Source organism: Podarcis liolepis, assembly GCF_965112155.1.
Source record: "Podarcis liolepis genome assembly, chromosome: 4".
Lineage (NCBI taxonomy): Eukaryota > Metazoa > Chordata > Lepidosauria > Squamata > Lacertidae > Podarcis > Podarcis liolepis.
Window position 1 is genome coordinate 1,128,522 of NC_139558.1, and position 23,120 is coordinate 1,151,641.

Genomic DNA, 23,120 nt, shown 5'->3' on the forward strand with positions numbered 1-23,120 from the left:
ATCCGACAAGTGACAGTACAGAGTCACCATCCACACATCAGGTGTTGCAGTATTTGGCTCACCTGTGGCTTATGGGTTGTGCTGTGAAGTTCATCAGAATTCAGTCTTCTGCCATTTCATTTTTTCTGTAAGTCCCTTTATTCTAGAGACCCTTGTGCAAAGTTTGTGGTGCACAAGGCTCTTGAGGGCTGGGCCAGGCTGTAGCCACCTAAATCGCCAGGTAGGAGGCCTGTCACTTTCAACATTTTATGTGCTGTGCGCAGCAAGCTGAGGCTAGTTTGCAGGTCTATTTATGAGGCAAGACTCTTTTCAATGACCTTTTCAATTGTTATTTTTGGTGCATTGCGTGTGGGTGCTGGAATCAGTGCAGGGAAGGACTCCCAGGGGCTTTCTTTTGCAGGACATTTAGCTGTCCGATGCGGAGCTGGTGCTCACTATTCATAATTCCAAAATGGACCAGTTGGGCAGAGGTGCCTTGATGAGGCTGCCTGCGACTGGTAAGCCAGACCCTTGTCTGGTTAAGGATGCCAAGAAATACCTGTCACTTTGCCTGCCTGGGGATGGTCCTTTCCTGGTCCATAAGGATGGGTCCCTGTTAAGATGGCATCAATTTGCTGCAGTAATGCGCAAGGCGCTGGCAGCATGTGGCCTGTTGGCCAGTGAGTTTGCACCTCATTCCTTTCGCATTGGGGCAGCTACCACCACTGCCCATTGGGGCCTGCCCGTTGACAGGATTAAGGATCTGGGCCGCTGGAAATCTGGAGGGGTTATGTTCAGACGCAGGGGTTATGTTCAAACGCAGCGCTGAGGTGAAGTTGCTAATGTTATTTTGTTCATTCCTAGGTTCGCCTACCCTGCATGCATGGGCACAGCATTGTCCACTGGGCCAGCAGGAGGGTGGCAAAGTCTGGATTTGGACGCAGGCTCGTGTGTGTCTCCTGGATATCCAGACGAGGAATGCATTAGGAGGAGCTTCTCCCAACGGTGCGGGTGAAGGTGTCTGCGGAAGGTATGCCTGCGGCGATGGTGGTGCAGCTGGGCGAGAATGATTTGCCAGAAGCTCCTGGCTTGAGTCTGCGGAAGAGTTGAAGGCAGCTCTTCCCGAACTCAAAATATTTTGGTCGCAGCTGCTGCAGCAACGTGTGTGGCGAGGTAGCCGATGCCCAGCTGCCACTGAGAAGGCCAGGAGGCACATCCAGAGCACAGTGGCCAAGAAGGTTCTGGCCTTGGGCGGGACAGTGATCCATCACCCAGGCATTACCTTCCGAGATGCGTCCCTTTACAGGCTTGATTGGGTTCATCTGTCTGTGACTGGGAATGATTAGTGGCTGAACTCTGTGTCAGTGGGGTTAAGGGATTGGTTACAGGTGTGAGTGGTTGGCGGCAAGAGTGGGTGCTCGTGTGGCAGATAGGCTCTGGTTCAGGTGATAGGGATGGGAGAACGCTCCAGGGACTCAACTGGTTTGGTCAACCAGTTGGTCATGGGTTGTGCCCATGCCAGAGTCCAGGGGGACATCAGGGTGGCGGACATAGTCCATTCTCAACACTCTCCAGGTGTTCACCTATGCTGGAACCCTGGGTCAGCGCTACCTGTATGGCAGGGAGCTAGTCGAACCAGAGCCTTTGCAACCAGTCACTTTCTGTAATCAATAAAGTTGTGGCCTAAATTCTGCCAAAAACCAAAACTAAAATTCGAGTCAAGTGTGAATTTATTTAGGGGGGTGGTTTCTGGGTCTGAACACGCAAAAGACCAGCAAGGCAGGCTGCAGGTCTTCCAGGGCTCACAGCTAAGATGGTCTCATTTAAAACAACACAGATAAAAATTAAAAACAGCAGCCACAGTCCTTGTGAAGTCTTTTCAGCCAGGTAGAAGAGGCAAGGGCAGGGTCCTTCAGGTCCTCAGCAGGCAGTCCTCCTCTAGATGTGGATGAAGCTCAGTCCTGCAGAACAAAGAGTCTTTCCTGGTCTGCTCTAGCTTCTTAAATTTCACCCATATTACTTAGAATCATAGAGTTGGAAGAGACCACAAGGGCCATCGAGTCCAACCCCCTGCCAAGCAGGAAACCCCATCAGAGCACTCCTGACATATGGTTGTCAAGCCTCTGCTTAAAGACCTCCAAAGTAGGAGACTCCACCACACTCCTTGGCAGCAAATTCCACTGTCGAACAGCTCTTACTGTCAGGAAGTTCTTCCTAATGTTTAGGTGGAATCTTCTTTCTTGTAGTTTGGATCCATTGCTCCGTGTCCGCTTCTCTGGAGCAGCAAACCTTTCTCCCTCCTCTATGTGACATCCTTTTATATATTTGAACATGGCTATCATATCACCCCTTAACCTCCTCTTCTCCAGACTAAACATGCCCAGCTCCCTTAGCCCTTCCTCATAAGGCATCGTTTCCAGGCCTTTGACCATTTTGGTTGCCCTCCTCTGGACACGTTCCAGTTTGTCAGTGTCCTTCTTGAACTGTGGTGCCCAGAACAGGACACAGTACTCCAGGTGAGGTCTGACCAGAGCAGAATACAGAATACAATACTTAGGGTGGAGAGGGGAATATTGAGTTGTTATTGTTGAACAATTGGGAGTCCATAATCCTTGTCGATCTCCTGCGAAACAGCTAGTGATCTACCAGCAGATTCAGAGCTACCTTCTACCTATTCCTCAATGAGAGTATTTTATACTTTTTAGAGAGTTATTCAAACCAGCTTAAATGGCATATGAATTTTGATGTGACTATTTTGCTTGCCCTGCCTCACTGGTCTAAAATCGTTTCATACTCAATTAAGGATGATCTATTGGTTGTTAGTGAAGCATGGAGGAGGGCTGCGCATGGAGGAGGGCTGCGTATGAAGAAAAAGAAGGGCTGCTTAGGATGGAGGTGAATTAGATCAACATTTCTGTTTTCCAGGCTTGATTATCTGGAGGTAAATACTTAACTGCTTTAGTATTCCTTTCAAATTCATCTCCAGAGTTAACCATCCATGTTTAATCATTTCACATAATGAGATTGGTATACTTTGAAAAAATCTCTTCACTTAAACATCAGGAATAAGCCTGTGCATAAGTCTAAGAGAATGAAAAATCCTATGTTGTGAACTGAAAAGGTGACCTGTGTTATGGAATATATTATGGCTGTAGCATACCCTCCAACATAGGGTTGTTCTATTTAACAACAACAACAACAACAACAACAACAACAACAACAACAACAACAACGGTACCTTGATCATCAGATTGGGTTGCCCCAGCCACTCTGGGTGACTTCCAACATGTATAAAAACATAATAAAACATTAAACACTTAACAACTTCCCTATACAGGGCTGCCTTCAGATGTCTTCTAAAGATTGCATAGTTAGGTATTTCCTTGGTTCAGGGGTCGCTTAACTCCACACCCTCCAACACTTCTATGATGAAAATAAGGACATCCTAAGGAAAAGTGGGGCATTCTAGGATCAAATCAGAACCTGGTATGGCTTCTGTAAATCTGTGACTGTCCCTGGAAAATAGGGACACTTGGATAGTCTGCAGTAGAAGATAAAAATCCAAAGGGGACTGGGGGAAAGTAATTAGAGAACAGAGTGAGAGAGAACCTGGTGGGATGTGGGCTTGGCAGGATGACACAGATCAGAAATCGGCATATAGTTTGTGGAGTAATAACAGAAGAAAGAGGATGGTGGTCAATAGGGCAACTTATCAAGAGCTTATGAAGCTCCTTGTCTGTGTCAAGAAAGAATCACCTTCTGGTGATCAGACACAGATATTTGTATAGTTTCTGTTTAGATCAAAATGACATATTTTATTTAAAATGAATTCTACCCAGCCTTTCAATATTTTCTAAGCTTTTTTTGAAATTGGCAAACACCATAAAATCCAATACACAATAACACAATATATTTACAAGCAGAAACAACACAATCACACATTCTTCAGAAACAAAAAGAAAATTCCAATGCTCAATGGAAAGCTTGTGCAAATTTGACACCACATATAAAGATAAACGAAGTAGGTGCCCAGGTAAAATCCCTTCCAGAAATGGTGTGCAAGCAGAGAAGAGGCCCTTTTTTTGGTGGCCCCCTCCCTTGACTCTGGGGGTCAAGCGGGGTCCCCCTGACACAGGCCTCCCAGGACACTCTTAACTGCAGGGGCAGGTTTATTGGGGAACAGGCAGCCCCCTTTTGATAACTGGGTCTTAAACTCTATAGGTAAGAAGCAGGTGGTACTTGGATGGGAGGACTAAGGAGGACAAATCTATTTCTGGTCTGTGTCACTTTCACATATTTTACCCACAATTCCATTATGTTTCCACATTAGTCTGCAGTATTTAATTGAAAATCTCTCCCTCTCTCTCCATTCAAATTGTTTAATCATGACAAAAGCTCCTGTTTCCAAAAAGGAGAGGAGGTGGGGGTCTGATCTCTACACCACTTTTCATTGTTCTCTGCAATATGGAGGGGAGGAGAAAGGAAAATGGGACATTCTAGGATCAATTCGGAAGCCAGGATGGCTTCTGTAATTCGGGGTACTTGACCTTGCACAAAGCCAGTTCACAATGCATTAAACTCTGGGGCCTGTAATAGGGCATGATGATAAAAGCTGAGTGTTAGACGGCTTTAGCAGACAAGCAAATATTTTCATCCCTTTACATCTTGCTTTAGAGTCAATAGCTTTAGCAGTGTTCATAATGCCATTAACTATATCCAGATGACAAATAGTATATTCTAAAATTAAGCTTGAAGTTATTAATCAGTTTCAGGAATGCATTTATCAACGACAGATTAAAATGTGCATTTTAAATTGGCCAGTGCTTTTAAGTTTATTTGCCAAACACATATTTTATATGAATTAATTGAGAGAAACTTATTATTGCTAAAGAACCCAAATATGTCTGTTGCAATACTGCAATATTTACATCCATCATTTTCCTGTTGCGGTGCTTATCAACCTTACTCCCTTGAGCATTTGCACACACACTAAGTTCACAGGCGGTGTCAAGAAGGAGGCCTGTTGCTGCACAGGAACTCAGGGCTCAGACATTGGTCTTGAGCTTTCTATGCAGTGGCCTAAAAGGATTCTCTTCTGTTCCACGACTCTCCTCAGGAAAGCCCTCAGTCTACTGCGGAATTGGAATAAACACCAGTCAGGTTTTCTGTGGATGTTTGTTTTGATTCAGCAGTAAACAACAGGTTTTCCCAGGGAAAGTGGAGGCAAAATTGTGGGGCAAAGGGAATTGTGGATGAGCCGTAACCGTCCCAAGATCTTGTTTACTATTACTGATATTTTTATGGACAGATCCCTTATAATTTTTCCAGGAACCCTAAAATTCCCAGGAATACAGCATGTAAAGCACTGAACTAGGTAATCTACTAAAAGCAAGACAATGCATCTACTCACCAAATTTGAATGGGTGACAATGCACAGCCACCACTGGGTCTTTGGGAGGGGAATGAGGACCAAAGCCTATTGGTAGCACATATGGTTTGCATACAGAAAGTTCAAGCTTCAGTTGTTGGCATCTCTACAGAAAGAGATCTCAGGGCTGGAAAGCCCCCAACCACAGCAAGAGTAGTCAGCCCTGGACTGGATGGAGAAAAGACTCAAGATAAGGCAGCCATCCTATGTTGTAGGGGTCAGATCACAGGACTGCCAGAAGAGTAGCTAAATTGCAGCTAGGAAGCCAAATCACTTACAATACTAACTCTTTTCTTGAAATTAAAACAATGTCTGAACACCTGCGAAAATATTCAAAAGCTGTTACTTGCAGAAAGAGGAATATATGAAAAATATTTACATTCACTTGATTATCCAAGCATGGGCTTAGTTTTTCTTAGTTGAAGATTACAGCTTCTTCCTTAAACGTTCAGACAAACAGTGATTTCTCTCTTTCCAGTCCTTGAACTCAGCCTTCTGCACATGACCCAGCCAAGCCACGCAGCTCCTTCGGAGAGCTTTCCTCTTTCTCCTTCCTGCTTCTTGGGGAGAACATAACTTCTGTGCTTCTTTCTGTCACATATATTCAAACATAAACATGAGCACTCCTCTCCTCTATTGCAGAGAGAGAGAGAGAGAGAGAGAGAGAGAGAGAGAGAGAGAGAGAGAGAGTGAGTTAGAGTTAACTAACACGTCTCTTCTTCAGTGTCCATGGAGATGCAGACATTATAGTCAAGTCACTCACACAAAACAAAATGGAGACTGTAATATGATACTTTCCAGGTGACCAAAGCTAACCAATCGCAAGAGAGTTGCTGGGGAACATACCAGAATTAAACACCCAGTAATGCATTTAAGCACTCCCAATTTCAGTTAATTAAAACACTATACTTAATAAGGATGACTTGTCAGCCTTTTTCTCATTGCTAACAATATCACCTAGCACAAGATACTCTTTGTGCAGACACATTGTAACTGCCAAAGAATCAGTTAGAAAGACCATATGGGGCTATTTAATTGGGGGGGGGGGGGCAGGACAGGATAACTAAAGTAGGACATGATAAAATATACGATTTGGATGTGTGGAGGGTGAATAAAGGCAAATTTCTTTTCCATAATAGCAGAATTCCCAATAAAATGTTAGCAGGTTTAGGGCACACAAATGGAACTCATTATTCAAATAATGCAAAATTATCCTTTGGAATTTGTCACCACAGGATGCAATGATAATCTTTAGCTTAGGGAGTATGTTCCCACATTTTTTTCAACAGCATTGGAGCAATTACACTGTGGGTAGTCCATTGCAATTGGAAACCTAAGATCACAGGTAAAGAGTTCCCTGGAGGGGCAATACTGGCCTGGGAAGTAGTTAAGTTTGCAGCCCCTCACATGGTTACCACGTTGGCATTGAAGTAGGCCCGTAAGTGTTAATAAACAATAAAAAATGCCACAATTGATCAAGTTGTGAAATATAGTTCTGCCATGAACTATGAGCCATGGCAAGAGCTAAATGGAATCTCTGTGTTCAGAGGACAGACAAGAGAGGGATGGCATCACCTTTGTGCTCTTCCCAGAGGCCCATCTCTGGCCAGCGTTGGAAATGGAATTCTGGACAAGATGGGCAATTCTTGCACTTATATGCAACTTTGAATGTATTTGCAGAAAAGTTTCCTTTATTGTATACCTAACCATTAAGAATGGGATCTGGCTAGAAGTCAAGGTCTGTTCTTCATTCGTTTTTCAGAATGACAGGAAATCTCCATTGTCAGCATCTCATACTGAAGACGAGGCTGTTAGATCTGATGTCTCCTAAGTAATATGATGAGACAGGCGGAGCTCCTTTCCTTTTGCTTTGTCAAAGATTCTCTAGGCTGTCTTTAACATCTCAGGACATTTGTCTTTACAAACCAGGAGTTCAATGTATCCCTTAAGTCCTCATCAGTGACAGCAAAAGTATTTTTGATGCCTGGAAGATTTTATATCTTAACAAGAAAAGGGTACCTCCTTCTCACAGGCACGTTAAGGATACATGACCAAGGAAAGATTGCCAAATCATGTTTTCAGAAGTGAGGCTGAATACTGAATATATTGATGCAGTTACCCTATCTTTTTTAGACAGTTAGGCTGTTTTTCAATAGCTGATTATGTTCTGCAAAATAATACTTTGATGTAAATGTTGTTGTTGCTGCCCGAGCTGCTTCAGGTCATGGCGGATATGCGCCTGGAGACACCTAGCTTGGTTGTCCTGTGGGATTTTAACATCCATGCCGACTCGACCTTACAAGGGGCCGCTCGGGACTTCGTGGAAAGCATGGCCTCCATGGGGCTTTCCCTGAATAAGTTTGGCCCAACTCATAGCTGTGGACATGCCTTGGACCTGGTGTTCACCTCTATGGATGTTGGTGATCTGACACTAACTAAAAGCGGAACAAAAGAAGTCCCATGGTCAGATCACTTCCTGGTGCAACTGGACTTCTCCGCAACCCTTCCCCTCTGCAGGGAGGTGGAACCGATTCGGATGGTCCGCCCCTGCCACTTAATGGATCCAATTGGCTTCCAGAGAGTGGTAGGGGATGCTTTATCCCAAGTTGATGGCCTTTCAGCTGATTCCCTGGTGGCACGCTGGAATGCGGAGTTAACCAGGGCTATTGACTGTCTGGCTCCGAAGCGCCCTCTCCGATTGCATGGAGCCCGGACAGCCCCGTGGTTTTCCCCGGAGCTGAGGGTGATGAAACAATCGTTGAGACGGCTAGAGCGCCGGTGTGCTAGTCCCGGGGGGAAGGTTACCGTTGTCGTAGTCAAAGTCCAGTCCTGAGTCACTAGCCTGGAAACAGTTCACAAGGAGCAAGGCGAGGTCCGAAGCAGGAAGCCGGGCAGGGACAGGAACACTGGAAGGTCAGAAGCAGGAAGCCGGGTGGGGACAGGAACACTGGAAGGTCAGGTCTGGGTCCGGGTAGGAGCAGGTACTCAACGACGACGTTGCTTCCGCAACCTGGGACCGGGCTGACTGGCCTTTATCTTCTCTGAGGCCAGGGGCGGTCCCGGCCCCCAGGAGACCCGCCTCTCCTGGCCTTAAGGCGAGCACTCCTCCTGGGAGAAACCAGTTCCCTTCGCCTCTCTGCCCTGAGCCTCTGCAGTTCAGGAGAGGCTGAAGGGTTACTGGGCCCAGGGGGAGACTCACCTGTAGGCACTGAGTCCTCAACCACCTCTGGAGCCAGAATGGATTCACCTGATGCCTGCTCCTGAGGATCCGGCACAGGTGTAGGTGCCTCAGAATCAAGGCCCTGTCCCAGTTCAGCCGGCCCTGGAGGCGGGGACTCCTGTGCAGGCTGGGATTCCTCCGGTTCATCCTCTGAATCGGATTCCCAGGCCATCACAGCCGGTGGCGGAAAACTCATTCTGAATCAGACCGGACACGGGCTAGAGCTCAACGTCGAGCCTACCAAGTGGCAATGGCGATGGCGAAGAGGGCCTTCTTTGCCGCCTCCATTGCATCTGCAGAAAACAGCAGCAGGAGACCTTTTCAGGTGGTTCGCAATCTATCGGAACCACCTGTACCACCGGGGCCTGGTAGGGATCCCAAGATCTCCTGCAATGCTTTTGCAAAGTTTTTTGCAGATAAAATCGCTCAGATTCAGAAGGAGGTAGACTCCACCGTGGGAGCAGGGCCAGGGCGGGAGAGTGCTAGAGTTCTGTCTGGTCCTGTTACATGGGATCAATTCCAATCTGTTACCTCTGTGGATGTGGACAGGCTGCTTGGACAAGTGAAACCGACCACCTGTCTCCTTGATCCTTGCCCATCCTGGCTGATAAAAGCGAGCCGGGCAATGGCGGATTTCCTCTGATCGGGAGGAATCCGCTTTGTGGAAATTAGGGTCTGGACCGCCACGGCGAGGCGGAGACCCATCAAAAACCACAGGTGGGAGAAGCCTGTGGACGTGGGATTCGGCTGGCACCTTTTGTGCCTCCCCTACTCGTCGGTAAACCCGGTTTCGGGGATCCGGAGCGATGTGGGGTGAGCGGCGTGGTGCTTCGAATCGACTGCTCTTTTCACGGAGTGAAGCCACATTGCTGATGCCGGAGAGCGCTGACTTTTTCCTGTGGACAATTGGACTTTAAACAACTACCCGTGAATAGAACGGAAAATTGGACTATGAAACATCTTAATTTGGCACCGAAGCGGGAAGGTTCTAAACAGGAAGTCCGCCTTCCGCTTTTGTAAATAGATTGTTTTTAACACTGATTGGGAGCCGCCCAGAGTGGCTGGGGAAACTCAGCCAGATGGGCAGGGTATAAATAATAAATTTTATTATTATTATTATTATTATTATTATTATTATTATTATTATTATTATGTTGTCATTTAGTCGTGTCTGACTCTTTCTGACCCCATGGATCAGAGCACGCCAGGCACTCCTGTCTTTCACTGCCTCCTGCAGTTTGGTCAAACTCATGCTGGTAGCTTCGAGAACACTGTCCAACCATCTCGTCCTCTGTCGTCCCCTTCTCCTTGTGCCCTCCATCTTTCCCAACATCAGGGTCTTTTCCAGGGAGTCTTCTCTTCTCATGAGGTAGCCAAATATTGGAGCCTCAGATTCAGGATCTGTCCTTCCAGTGAGCTCTCAGGGCTGATTTCCTTAAGAATGGATAGGTTTGATCTTCTTGCAGTTCATGAGACTCTCAAGAGTCTCCTCCAGCACCATAGTTCAAAAGCATCAATTCTTCAGCGATCAGCCTTCTTTATGGTCTAGCTTTGATGTAAATACTTCTTTTAAAAAATGATTTATATAATAAAGGTACTCTAATACCAAAAACACTTGTTTCTCTGAAAATTTAAGTGTTTGGAGTACACCTTAACTGTGATCCCACAAGACATCCTTCACACACCTGCCCTATTCACGTGTTACTCTCATGTAGGAACAGGGCCACACTTTTATCCCCTTCTTCAATTCAAATGCTTGAGCACTTACTTGCATGCAGGTACGACACATGATTGGTACAGCAGCATATTAGGCTTTCCTAATTGTGTATGCTAAGAGGTTCTCACACGTTTTAATTTCTTTGCAGACAACTGCAGGCAACACACAGTTGGTGAAGGAAAAATATGTGACATGTTTCTCCACCTAATACTACAAAATTATTTATTTCCAAATGCAGAAGCACTTCTGCTGGGCTCAGCTACTGTGGAGCAAGCCTGGAGAAGAGGCTTGGGTGAGATGTTGGGCATGCAGAGGGAACATGGCAGCCGGCAGAGACTTGACTTTGTTGTTGTTGCAACTATCACAGTATAAAGGAAAGCAGAAATGTTGGCAGAGGGGGATTAAGAGAGGGAGAGAGAACCAACCAGGAGAAGCAGCATTTGGAGCCACGAGAAAGGGAAGCTGCTCCTTTTCCCTATACACCTCCAGTTAAGCCAGACATGGGCTAAGAACGAGTGCAAATGCAGAACCGCCATTTGAGCTAAATCTTAGCCGTAAGTTGCTAGCCAAGACTGAAGTTCCCCTCCCTGTTGAGGTCCCAGAAGCAGGATGTTCCAACAACAGTAGGAGGGTGAGAGGAAAAGTGAACTTGTCTCAGGTGAATGCTGCAACCAGAGAGATAAGGCAGAGAGCTTCTCACAGATGCAGCAAACCTGCAGGTGGGCAGCCACAGCATTTCACTCTCCAAGTGGGGGCTCACATTATTTAATTCTTCCCAATACAAAAAATAAAACAACATCCCCAGATACAAAACAAGATGCCAGGAAGGAGTACACCCTCACCTTCTTCTGACAGTTTCTCATATGCACAGAGATATTTTGTATGGAAGAGCATGAAACCTCACATGCCATCAGCAGTGGGACCCTCCTCAGAGGGACCTAGGCAAAAGCAAACTAGAAAGAGAGACACTAACTGTACCAATCTCATGCAAAAAGGGGGAGGAAAGGCCCCATGCTAAGAGGGGTGCAGAGTGCAGGCCCCTTTTGTACCTGCATCTAACTTCTCTGTAGTCCCAAGCACTTTTCTGCAGCAGAGGTCAGTTCTGGCATTGGATTTCCATTTAGAAGAAAAGCCTTACCCTCTCGCTTCCCATCATCCCTTTGATGATATTGAAATAACTTCCATTGTTTTCCATATCCCATCACCACGTAACAATAGCAGCTGTAGAACATTCTGCTTCTTAACTTGACACCAGAAAATAATGTTTCATCAAAACAGAGGATAAAAACTTTATCAACTAGTCCTGCTAGCTATAAAAGGTTTATATTTAACATTAATCTTTTAAAATACTAATAACTGAGGAAATGCAATATTTTAACTGAGAAAATGTGCATTAAAATGTCATGGTTTAAATAAATAGGAACAAAATTTGGAAACCAACACAAGCTGTTATAAGCTAACTGATAACTACTTGACATAAAAGTTTAGTTTATCTGACCATTCTGTAACAAGTCACTGGGCATGACCAAAAAAACCATGGAACTGCTACCATTCTCTGAATGCAGCACCATTTGGTTCATATCAGAGAACTTCAACAGGGATGAGATGGGTGTGGCAGGGAAGAATGTCTCTGCTTTGCAGCTTCTGCAGTTAAGAAGCATGTCGCCTAAATAAGGCAGCAAGGCCAGCCAGGGATGTGGAACCTGTGGCTCTCCAGATGTTGTGAGTCTGCAACTCCTGCCCTCTTGGGCCATTGCACCTGCTGCCTGAGGCAGATGGGGAGGCAAAGGTTCTCCATCTCTGGATTAAGCAGTGTGTGACCACAGTGGGAGACCAGTACAGGGTGAGTCAATAAAGGCAAATCCAGAAACCGGAGAAACAGGACACATTTGGCGCTTTCCAAGGCTTGCCTGCTCAGCTCAGCCTCCGGTAAATGCCCCATGGCACGTCTATTCCATCTTGAGCAATTTATCATGGGGGGTACTGCCATCAGGTAGACAGTGTTCATACTGCTAGTCCCTGCCAGGAAAGTTTGTGGAAAATGTGGAGATTCTCCATTTGATGGGTATTGATCCATATGGTCAGCTTCTCTAAGTATTAGGGGCTTTTTGTGGACCACAAATTGAACACATGTGAACCACAGAGCAGCCGGGCATTTGGGTTCATGTGTGGACAGGTGGCTTGGAGATCAGCAAACAGACAGGAGTTTGGACTGCAGATTGAATCAGGAGCCCCGCAAGTCTATACATCTGTCAGCGACACTCGATTGGGCCTCTGGTTTCTCCTCACTTGCTGGACAAGGAGGAAGGAAGATGCTCATGGGAGCCTCATAGCTAAAATTGCCTGCAGTCAGCACCTTTTGCCAGCCATCCTAGGAGTGCAGGGAGCAAGTGCCTGATCCGCAAGGCTTCTGGCTTGAGAATCAGGGACCTGGCAACAGTAGAGGCCTGGATTGGTTAAAGAGTGGTGTTAATAACACCAAGGTTATAGGTCTGAACCCCATATGGGGCAGCTGCATATTCCTGCGTTTCTGGGGGTTGAACTAGGTGATCCTCAGGCTCCCTCCCAACTCTACAATTCTAAGATTCTAAGACTCAGGTATTCAGCCTGCCCTGTTCTGAAGGTCTGGAGATGTTTTATTGTGTTTTTAATATCCTGTTGGAAGCTGCCCAGAGTGGCTGGGGATGTCCGGCCAGATGGGTGGGGTATAAGTAAGAATAATAATAATAATAATAATAATAATAATAATAATAATAATTATATCAAATGGGGAAAAGTCACAAAGAAAATTCATCATTCAAGTAGAAGCATCGTAGCTACCTAGGTGCTGAATTACAATTTGGGTATCATATACTTGGAGCTTTGCTGTTAAGAAAGTTTTAACAGTGCTGAATTTTCATTAGTGAAAAACAGATAAACAATGCTGTGGCATTATGCCTAGAATTTGCAGGAAATCTGCAGGGACTTCCTTATCATTTCTGACTATTGTTATACTTGGTATTTGCATGATAGGAGCCATAATTAAATTGTGCATGTATCACTGGAATACACTGATGTCATTGTAAAAATATTGCTTAAGGGAAAACAGCCAAGACAAAAACAAATACACAAGAAGAAAAACTGGGAAGACAATTGCAAATGTACAAATAGATATACAGAGGCAACAGATGGAATACCCTAGCAAACAAAGATATTCTGAAGGGAAACAACTTTCTGCTCCTTATTCCATGTATTTCCACTTGTAATCAAGAGAGACAATGCTTCAGATTTGGCTATATTTATACTAGTCTGAGACAGCCTCTAATGAGACCTTTCCTTCTCATTTGCTGCTTCCATGTAACAACTAGAGCCATGTTGGTCTCTGAAGCAGCGAGCAAAAATCTGTGTCAGAATATGTTTAAAATACATTCTGAATAGTGGAAATAAGATCCACCAAACTGCAAAGGTTCAGCCCTAGCAGCACTGTCTGAACCAGCAACAGAGTTCCACTCTGAGAGGTTAGAAGGGTCTTGGCCTAAAGCATACACCCTGCCCCCAAAGCACTCACAACAATATGTTTGTTAGTATTTGACAGCACAAGACTCTCATTTTTTGTTATTTTTGGTTGCAACAGACTTGCAATGGCCAGTCTTCTCTCCTGTACATGTTAGGGAAATCCTGTGGCTGGTTTGGGAGGGCATCTGTTTGTCTGGATGGGTAATAAATTTGGGTGTGGTGCCTTCCTCCTGGGCATGGTCGGCCAATTGGTGCCAAAGAAGGATAGAACTTTATGTATGCTACAACAGCAGCAAGAATACTTATTGCAAAGCACTGGAAGACACAAGATCTACCCACCAGGGAAGAATGGCAGATGAAGCTGATGGACTACATGGAATTGGCGGAAATGACTGGCAGAATCCGAGACCAGGGAGAAGAGTCGGTGGAAGAAGATTGGGAAAAATTTAAAGTATATTTACAGAAATATTGCAAAAATAATGAATGTTAGAAGGATGTTGGAATGAAGTTATATGGTTTTAGCAGAAATGTAATAAAGAATTAAGTAAAAGTTGATTGATAATGGGCAAAAATGGAAAAAATTGAAGGATAGACTGTTAAGATAAATTATAGAACAAAATTTGAGAAAGATGGAAAGAATTTGCTGAAACAGTTAACTGAACTAGAATACAAAAAGGGAGGTGTGAGGAGGTCGAGGAAACAAGTAAATGAAAAGTAAAGATATGGAATATTGGATGTGTTTTTAAATGTTTTTGTTTTTAAACGTTTTTGCTTTTTTGTTTCGATGTACTGATTTTTTTTTTCTTTCTTATTCTGGTTTTTATTTTCTTTTGATGTATTGTATTGTAACTTTTTACTGTCTTCCTTTTTTCTCTTTTTCTGTAATTGTTAAATTTTTAATAAATATCATTTTTTAAAAAATAGTAATAAATTTGAGTGTGGTATGCAATTGTTCTGTAATTCTGTGATCTTAGAACTTGCAAACAGTGTAAGACACCCATGTGAAGTAGCTTGTTAAATGCTTCTGTTGTGTATCCATAGAGAGGGAGAGATTTGAATTGCTGTATAGATCTCTGTGCAAAAACATCACTGTTATTTGACAGAGGCTCCCTGCCTTCATGTAATTTAAATTCTACACAACCCATTTTTACAATGCATTCCCCTAGTTTCTGAGCAGCCTCAAATGCAACTGTGACAGGTGGCTGTGTATTTGCAGGAAGTGCTGGATGTTTAGAGGCCTGGCATTAGGCTCTTAATTTCTCCAATTCTTCCTTTGACGCAGATGGTGCTTTATTTTGCCCCTCAAAGCTTTTACCTCTGAAACTGTATTTTTATTTATTTCTGACAAACATACCTTCAGGCAATAGCAGCAGTGAGGTGATGTGCACAAATCCTTTAATTTCCACTGTCAAAACTGATCTGCTGTGAGGAATTCTTTCTTGCTTTTTGATGGATCGTTCAACAGGTCTGTGCTTGCAGCGGCCTAAATGGCTGATGCAGACCCAGGAGATGAGCAGGTGGAAGTGGGAACACCTTTGGGGGTGAGTTGGAATAGGGAGGAAATTGGAGCTTGGTTGCTGAAAATGTCCTAATGAAAGTGGATGAATCAGAAGTTTTGTCAGTTAGCCAAAAATGACTAGTTTAAGAAGGAAGCACATGCAGCATATGACAGAGAGCGCAGCACCTTTGCCAAGCGGAAAGGAGAGAGAATGTAAATTAGTTTATCAGATGCAGACTTCTAGATGCCACCTCAGTGTGCCCCAGTGGCGTGGCGTGGGTTGTCAGCACCCGGGGCAAGGCAAGTAATTTGCACCCCCAACCCGTGGATTTGCACCCCCTAACCCTAACCCCCAGATGTTGCGCCCGGTGCGGCCGGCCCCCCCTGCACCCCCCACGCTACGCCACTGGTGTGCCCAGAAACTAAGAAAGAACAAAGGAAAGGAAGGTCCTAAAGTGCAGGAAAGAATTTCAGGCTGATTTTGCAGCAAATATCTATAGTGAACTGACATTTATTTTAAAATATATTTGACCAACTTGCAAGAAGAGTGTGTGTGTGTGCGTGCGCACACGTGTGTGTGTGTTTCGAATGAGCTACAAAACAAAAGTTAGGGTTTCTATCCCAAAATGGAACTAATTAATTTTTTGTGATTTGGCACTCAAAACTGAAATATACCAGTGAGTCCCCTGTCAATTGTACTTCTTGTGCTGAAAATTGCATCCTTTCTAAATCCTTTCTAAATTGCATCCTTTCTAAATTTAGTCATTTTTTTTTAATCTGGGGGGAGTATTAATAATAATAACAACAATAATAACAATAATTAATTGTATTGATATTCTGCCCTATACCTGTAGGTCTCAGGGCAGTTCACAAGGCCAGGAATGGCACTACAAAACTTAATTTCCCTTTGGACAAAGAGCACTGGACACTTGTGGTGTCTTTGTAATACTTGTTTTTATTTAAAATTGGCAGGCAAAGCACAGTGGACATAGGGATAGCAACAGGTTTGAGGAGACCCTGGGCAAGATGCCCTCTGCCCCCCAAGCACCTGAGTGCTCACTGGAAGGACAGATCCTGAAGCTGAGGCTCCAATACTTTGGCCACCTCCCTGGAAGGCCAGACTCCCTGGAAAAGACCCTGATGTTGGGAAAGATGGAGGCCATAAGGAGAAGGGGACGACAGAGGACGAGATGGTTGGACAGTGTTCTTGAAGCTACCAGCATGAGTTTGACCAAACTGTTGGAGGCAGTGGAAGACAGGAGTGCCTGGCGTGCTCTGGTCCATTGGGTCGGACACCACTAAACAACAACAACAACAACAATGCATGAAGGGGTTAAGACCATAGAGTAAGCAGTACTGGAAGACATAACTAGGTCACACCCCTTCACTTGGGGGGTTTGGGAAAGTGTTACTAAAGCCTTTCCTTATTCTCTTCCAGCGGAAGTCATGTCAGAGCTTAGACCGCAAGCCACCTTTGTGTTTCTGTACAAATGATTTAGAAACTCTTACCTTTAAAAAACTAAGTTAAAATGCCTGTCTCTTCTTGCTGCTGTATAGAATAGCATATGAATGTGACCTTTGAAGAGAGTTTGTTAGTAAACCATTTTAAACTTACCAAACGTGTGGTCTCTTTTAATGCAAAGAGAAGAATAGGGAACTTTGGAAAGAAACTTAGATGAAGATATTTTAAAGGTCTAAGGCTTAATTCCCACACTTTACTTTGCTGCATGTTTTGTGGTTTTGAATCTCTGCTGGGTCTCTCTTGCCAAGACAGTATTTGCCCCAACCTGGATCTAGGCATCCAGGGAATTTTTCTTGTATTCTTTTAAACCAATTAGAAACAAACACAAAATACCAATACATAGAACACAAGACAAAAAGACATGGTATAAGCCAAAGGGCTTTTAAGAAGCTTTCTTGAAACTCTTGAAATTAATTTTGCCTTTCCATAAAGAGTCCAACCCCGAACGATCTTTTGAGCTGTCCCAGTGGACAATAGAGGAAGCCATACTACAATTATTAGGATCTCCCCTCACCCCTGAGCCAGGGAAGCTCTGCTTAGGAGAATCTAATTGACTCTACAAATTTCTCTATGTTCTATATTCTAAAAACATAAGATGAGTTTGCTGGATCAGGCCTCAAATGCTTGGTGAATTGCTAAAAAAAGAGAGTTTTTCATGTAAGTTATAACTGTGTTAAGTAACCTGAGTATCAATTCTTGCTTAAGGAGCTAAGAGAAATGCTTTGTCAGAGTATAATTGATGAAAGCCTACCACATTCAACATTTTTTTGCTAGAATCCTAGAAGCTTGCGATCTGTGCATTTATTGAATTTGAATAAATTCTGCTATACAGCTTGGTTTAGAGAAAGACTGATCCTATGTATGGAAGGAAGCCCCTGTTGTAGGGCCATCACCAAGGCTATCACCTCAACACAGGGGGCAAGCTTGGCTTATATTTTAACACTTGCTGGATCCAGGGGTTAGAAGGCTCTCACACGCAGCCTACTTCCTCCCCTCAAACTCGTAACAGTCCCATTAATATCACTGGTCTTTAATCCATGGTCGATGTGCAAGAGATTGCACACCTACTCATGCTATGAATGTTCACCTCTCAAGTAACACCCATGGAGTTCAGTTGGGTTATTGCAGCCCTGCTCATGCCTTATATATAACTGAAATCAACAGGAAAAGAGTCATCATTATTTACTCACATCTCACTGATTTCAGTGAAATGTAGTTAAAGCACACCTTGCTATCCATGACTATAACTCTGCAAATGGATAGCTTTATATTTTAGAATTTACTGCATTTTTGAAAATGGGGGGGGGGGGCACTCGAATCTGTGCCTAGAAGGTGCAGATCTGCTTGTTCTCTGCTTCCTGGACACAGGACAAGCAGCAGTGTGGATGAGCCTGTAGCTGGCTAGCAAAATCCAGGATGTTGGTCACTTGAGAGGGTGATCATATATAGTTGTAGGGATACCTTTGTGCTGGTGGCTCACAAGCTGTGCAAGCCTACCACAAAGACCCACGTCTGGGGGCATCACAGCTTCGGCTTCCTTCCCTGCTCTTGCCTTGGCTCCCCTGCCTCCTCTGTGTCCTAACTGTCATTTGAGAGGAGGTTCTGCCATAGCTGTAAACCTTTCCTTTTTTTGTGGGAAATTCCCTTATTCCAGTGCCGTTTCCCGCAGCTTGCCACTGCTATCCCGGATTGTTAGATATCCCGTAAACTTTCCCCGGGACAGGTGAGGCTGCTGATCCGTTATTTTTGAAGCTGCTGATCCCTTATTTTCAATCTGAAAGTTGACAGCTATGGGTTCTGCCCATCCACCCAAATGGATGAGAGTGCAGAGCTGGAGCCACCCACTGGGATGGGAGCACAGGCAAAGGCCCTGCAAAGACTCGTTATAGTTAGGTGTATGCATATGGTTATTAAGACAAGCAACCCAAGGAGTAGGCAAATATCAGTTACTCCAAAGTAAATATGTAAAAATAGATTTAATTGCCGATGAAGGTATTTTCAAAAAAGTGGCCAAGAAGCTAAATATGTTTAAATGACTTTTAGCACTGTCCAGACTCCCTTCCTATTGAAGGGCCTTGTTCTGCATTCATATTCATGATCTGCCTAATATGCTGATCTCCTTCCTGGATCAATTTCTTAAAGGCAGGATAATGAAGTCTCTTGAAGCTGTTTTGCCTTCAGGGAGTTGATCTAGCAAAATGCTAATCTGCTCTGAGCAAGGCCTCACTCAATGATTAAAGCTTCTTTATGTGGCCAATGTTTGGAACAACGTGTTCGCTTTTCCTCCCAAGCCCATTATCCAGTGATATCATTAAATTTAATTTGGCAAAGTCTTGTTTGGATAGAAACAAGTGCAAGAGTATAAACAGGAGGATTGTTAATTGCAATAATTCCAAAATGGAATCATGATGGACTGAAATGTGTGCAACGAAATCTGCAGTTCAGAATCCTGATGACATATGCAAGGGCCAATCTGATAAGTGTGCTTACTGAGGGAAAATAAAAAGGAAATATGTTTTCATAGTCTTCATGCCCACTTAACATACACATATACATTAGATTTGAACATATTTATTTTAGACAGGTATAACCTAATTGTGTTTTTTATTAAAGATACGTACATGCTAAATTATTGAAATACATATGAATAATTAAGATAATTGCTTTTAGTAGTTACCAAGTCTGATAAATGTCTAAAGGAAATGCAGATGGAACCCCCCCCATCTTCGACTGGAAGATTTCTCCCCTTTAAATTCATAAAATGTTGCATTAATTTGCATAATGGTACAGCTGTCAAAGCAGGTTACAGGTGATGGCTTAGAACCTGATGCTAGCTAATGCATAATGACCCTTTCTCTGCTCCACTATGCTGCCTGTTGCTAATGGAATTTGAACCTCCAAATGTTTTGCAATTAGAAATATTTTTTAAAACTCTTTGAAATACGAAGCAGTGCTACTTGCTCTACTTATTCTGCACTGGAAAGAGGACAATGGTGTGACTTAAAGTGGCACACCAGTCTCACTGAGAACGCCGAGTTACAGGATAACCACCTCTCCCCTTTGTTGTTTTCTGCAGGAATAAAAATTATTATTTTATCTCTTGTTGCCGTGGCCATAGTTTGAACATTTGAAACTACACCCTGACAGTGTTTGTTCAGTACTATTTCTGTGATGAAAAGTGGGATAATTCATTTTAAAAAGCATCAGGACTAAAAGACCTTAATAAGAAACACGAATAGCAGCCTTATTTTGACCTTTGTGATGTCATCACCCCAATATGTGAAAGTGATGGCTTCAGAAGGAATAAAACTGAAGGAAAAATGGGCCAGTCAAGCAGTTCCCAAGAAAAACCAATTGTTTTTATTTGCATACAAAAATATGTATACACCACCAACTCATAAAAAATATCAAGGTGGTACAAAGAGTCACAGAAATATAGGACTAATTCATTTCCCAGAGGGATTGTTCTGCTCCAACCAATAATTTAGACACAAACACCAGGTTTTAATCACTACGCTGAAGAAATCAAACCTGGAGAACACTCAGCTCAGCAGTGGGTCTTGTTTTCTCATTTAAACATGTTTTGCATTGTGTTTCAAATCTGAGTGTGAATGTGGAAAGTGTTGCATTATTTCATTACCATCTCATAATCACAATTATTATTTATTAATTTACAAATCACCTTTTGCATATATGTCTGTAGGCAATCTACAGTCATATAATCAAAGTAGCTACAATAGTTAAAACCAAGAGCACAACTGTACCAGAGCAACCAAAAATAGGTTTAAAAACAAGACAGCATGAACACTGTTTCATCCAAATGGACGAGCTTGTCATAACAAGAATGTCTTCCATAAGGATAGCAGGCTCCTCCTGCTGTATCTCAGTGGGGAGGCTGTTTTATGGAACAGGGGAAGCCACACAGAAAGTTCTGCAATGAACCTCTGACATTCTGGGGTCTCCTGCAGAATGGAGGGACCTTCTAGGTATATGGTGGTCTCAGGTTACAGACTAGGCTAGAGACAGGCTTATGTTGCTGAATGGCAAGCAGGGTAAAATAGCAGAAAGTGATAAATTGGTCTGGTTGCCCTAGCATGTCCTTTGCACCTTGACCTCCATGGCTTTAGGCATCAGCCTCCTGAAGTTCTGAGCTCCGCTTCTAGGCACTTCCATTCCTCCATTTCTTCTTTTCTCATCCATGATTCCCTTTGGACTGTAAACCTGTGGGAAGATATCTCTGTGTTGTGTTATGTACTAACCAGACAGAGAATCCAAATTAGCAGCAGGTGGGCAGCTGGTGGGTTTTCAGCAGGGTGTGCATTTCACAGATGGGGAAGGAAGGTTTAACTCCCCACCCCAACATTGCAATTCAGCTTGACAAAAGCTTTCTACTGGCTCCAATAAAAGGCTTCCTTCAAGCCTAATTGCAGTGGGAAGAGAGAGAGGAGTGGGGGCACTTAGGAAGGGCTTGGTGGGTGAATGTGTGATATGAGGGTGACCCCAGTTTCCCAGTATGTTCCCTAGCAGGCAAAATGGCCATTTGGACTCTGCTTCAGGAAGCTAATCTGACAGCCCACTGCACCTCTGCACTTGTGCCTCTGAGGGCATCTCATCAGGTCCATCCTTTGTCCTCTGACGATGGTGGTTCTGTGAGCAAAGTGTCTGGATCCTCCTGTCTTTTTTTTTTAATGATATTTATTAAAAATTTAAAAATTACAGAAAAAACAAAGAAAAAAGAAGAAAAAAACGAGAAAAACAAACAGCAATCAAACAATACAAATTGATAAAAATCAAAATCAAAAAACAAAAACAAAACACATAACATCAAAATCCAAAAAACAAAAATAAACCACAAAAATTTAAAAACAGATCCAATATTCCCAAATCCTTAACTGTCATTACCTTATTTCATCGACCTCCTCACACCTCCCTTTTTTGTATTCTAGTTATTAATTATCACAGCAAATCCTTCCCATTTTTCATAATATTCTGTCATTAAATTACCTTAATCTATTTTAACCTTATCTTACTATAAAAAACCCTAAAACTTAAAACTTAAATCTTATTTATACCAATTTCTCATAACCATAGCATATTCTTACATAGTTCTTTTTAACATTTCTGCTAAAGCCAAATAATTTCATTCCAACATTTTTCTAATACTCATTAATTTTACAAAACAATCCTAAATAAAAAATTTTAAAACTTTCTTCCAATCTTCATCCAACGTCTCTTCCTCCTGGTCCCGGGTTTTGTCAGTCCTTTCTATCCCATCCATCTAGTTCATTAACCTGGTAATCTTATGTCCAAGGCCCTTAAGTCTCTTCCATGTACCTTCCGCAGATCTTCTTCATATTTATACCTGTACTTTACTTTGTCTCCTGGTCCTTTCACTCGTGGAAACTCCAACTTGACAGTATTTTTGTCCCTTCTCGACAGATCAGCCCCTTTTCCATAGTCCACACTGAACTCCATGTGATATTCAAAAGCATGTTTCAAGGTTCCTCCAGAGTTGAGGACCCCCACAACCCCAAACTCCTCACGGCCCATTGCCAGACTTGAAAAGTCAATACATCCCTGCATAGGGGGGGGGGGTCTGTCCAGCCCCCCATCTCCAAGCCAAACAAAACTCTATCTCTCCAAATCTGGCTTTTCCCAAGTTCATTTGTCAGATCCAACAACTCATGTTCCTGCTAGGCCACAGCTCCCTCCATCTCTGCCACCCGAGGTCCAGCAACAACCTCCTCCCTCATCTGATCTGTCAGAGCACACTCCTGATTTGATTCCTGGGTGGGTTCTATATAGATACCCACTGCCTGTCCAAAATTTCTAATCGCAACAGTCATCAAATCCGTCTTCTCATGTAACTGTTCCAATAAAGAACTTGTCTTGCAGAAAGCATGCACCAGAGCCTCTGAGTACATTGTTATGCAAGGTCAGAAGTCTGTTCCCATGATCTTAATCTATCGCAGCTGCGAAACTCCCCAGTTCAAATTTAATAACAGTTTCACAAGCTCCCTCTAGGGGAAGAACTTCTATTTGTATCCATCTGTTTTCTTCTTCTTCTTTTTTTTTAACAGCAGATCTAACAACAAAGGTTCCTTTTTCAGATATTTGGTCAATATTTGTTCCTTTAAAATGTGAAAGAGAACAATGGAGTCACTATGTTTCTCTTCTTTTAACTGTCTGTCAAAAACACTTGTCTATAGTCAATGAGCTTCAAACGTCTGTCCTGACACCCCGCTCCCAGGTTCAAGACAG

The 23,120-nt window shown here is 43.4% G+C and overlaps 1 protein-coding gene across 1 annotated transcript in view; it reads left to right on the forward strand.

Moving 5' to 3' along the window:
- Positions 1-23,120, forward strand: part of LOC310706001 (endogenous retrovirus group K member 21 Gag polyprotein-like) — a 293,977-nt gene that overhangs the window by 21,313 nt on the left and 249,544 nt on the right. The window lies entirely within an intron of this gene.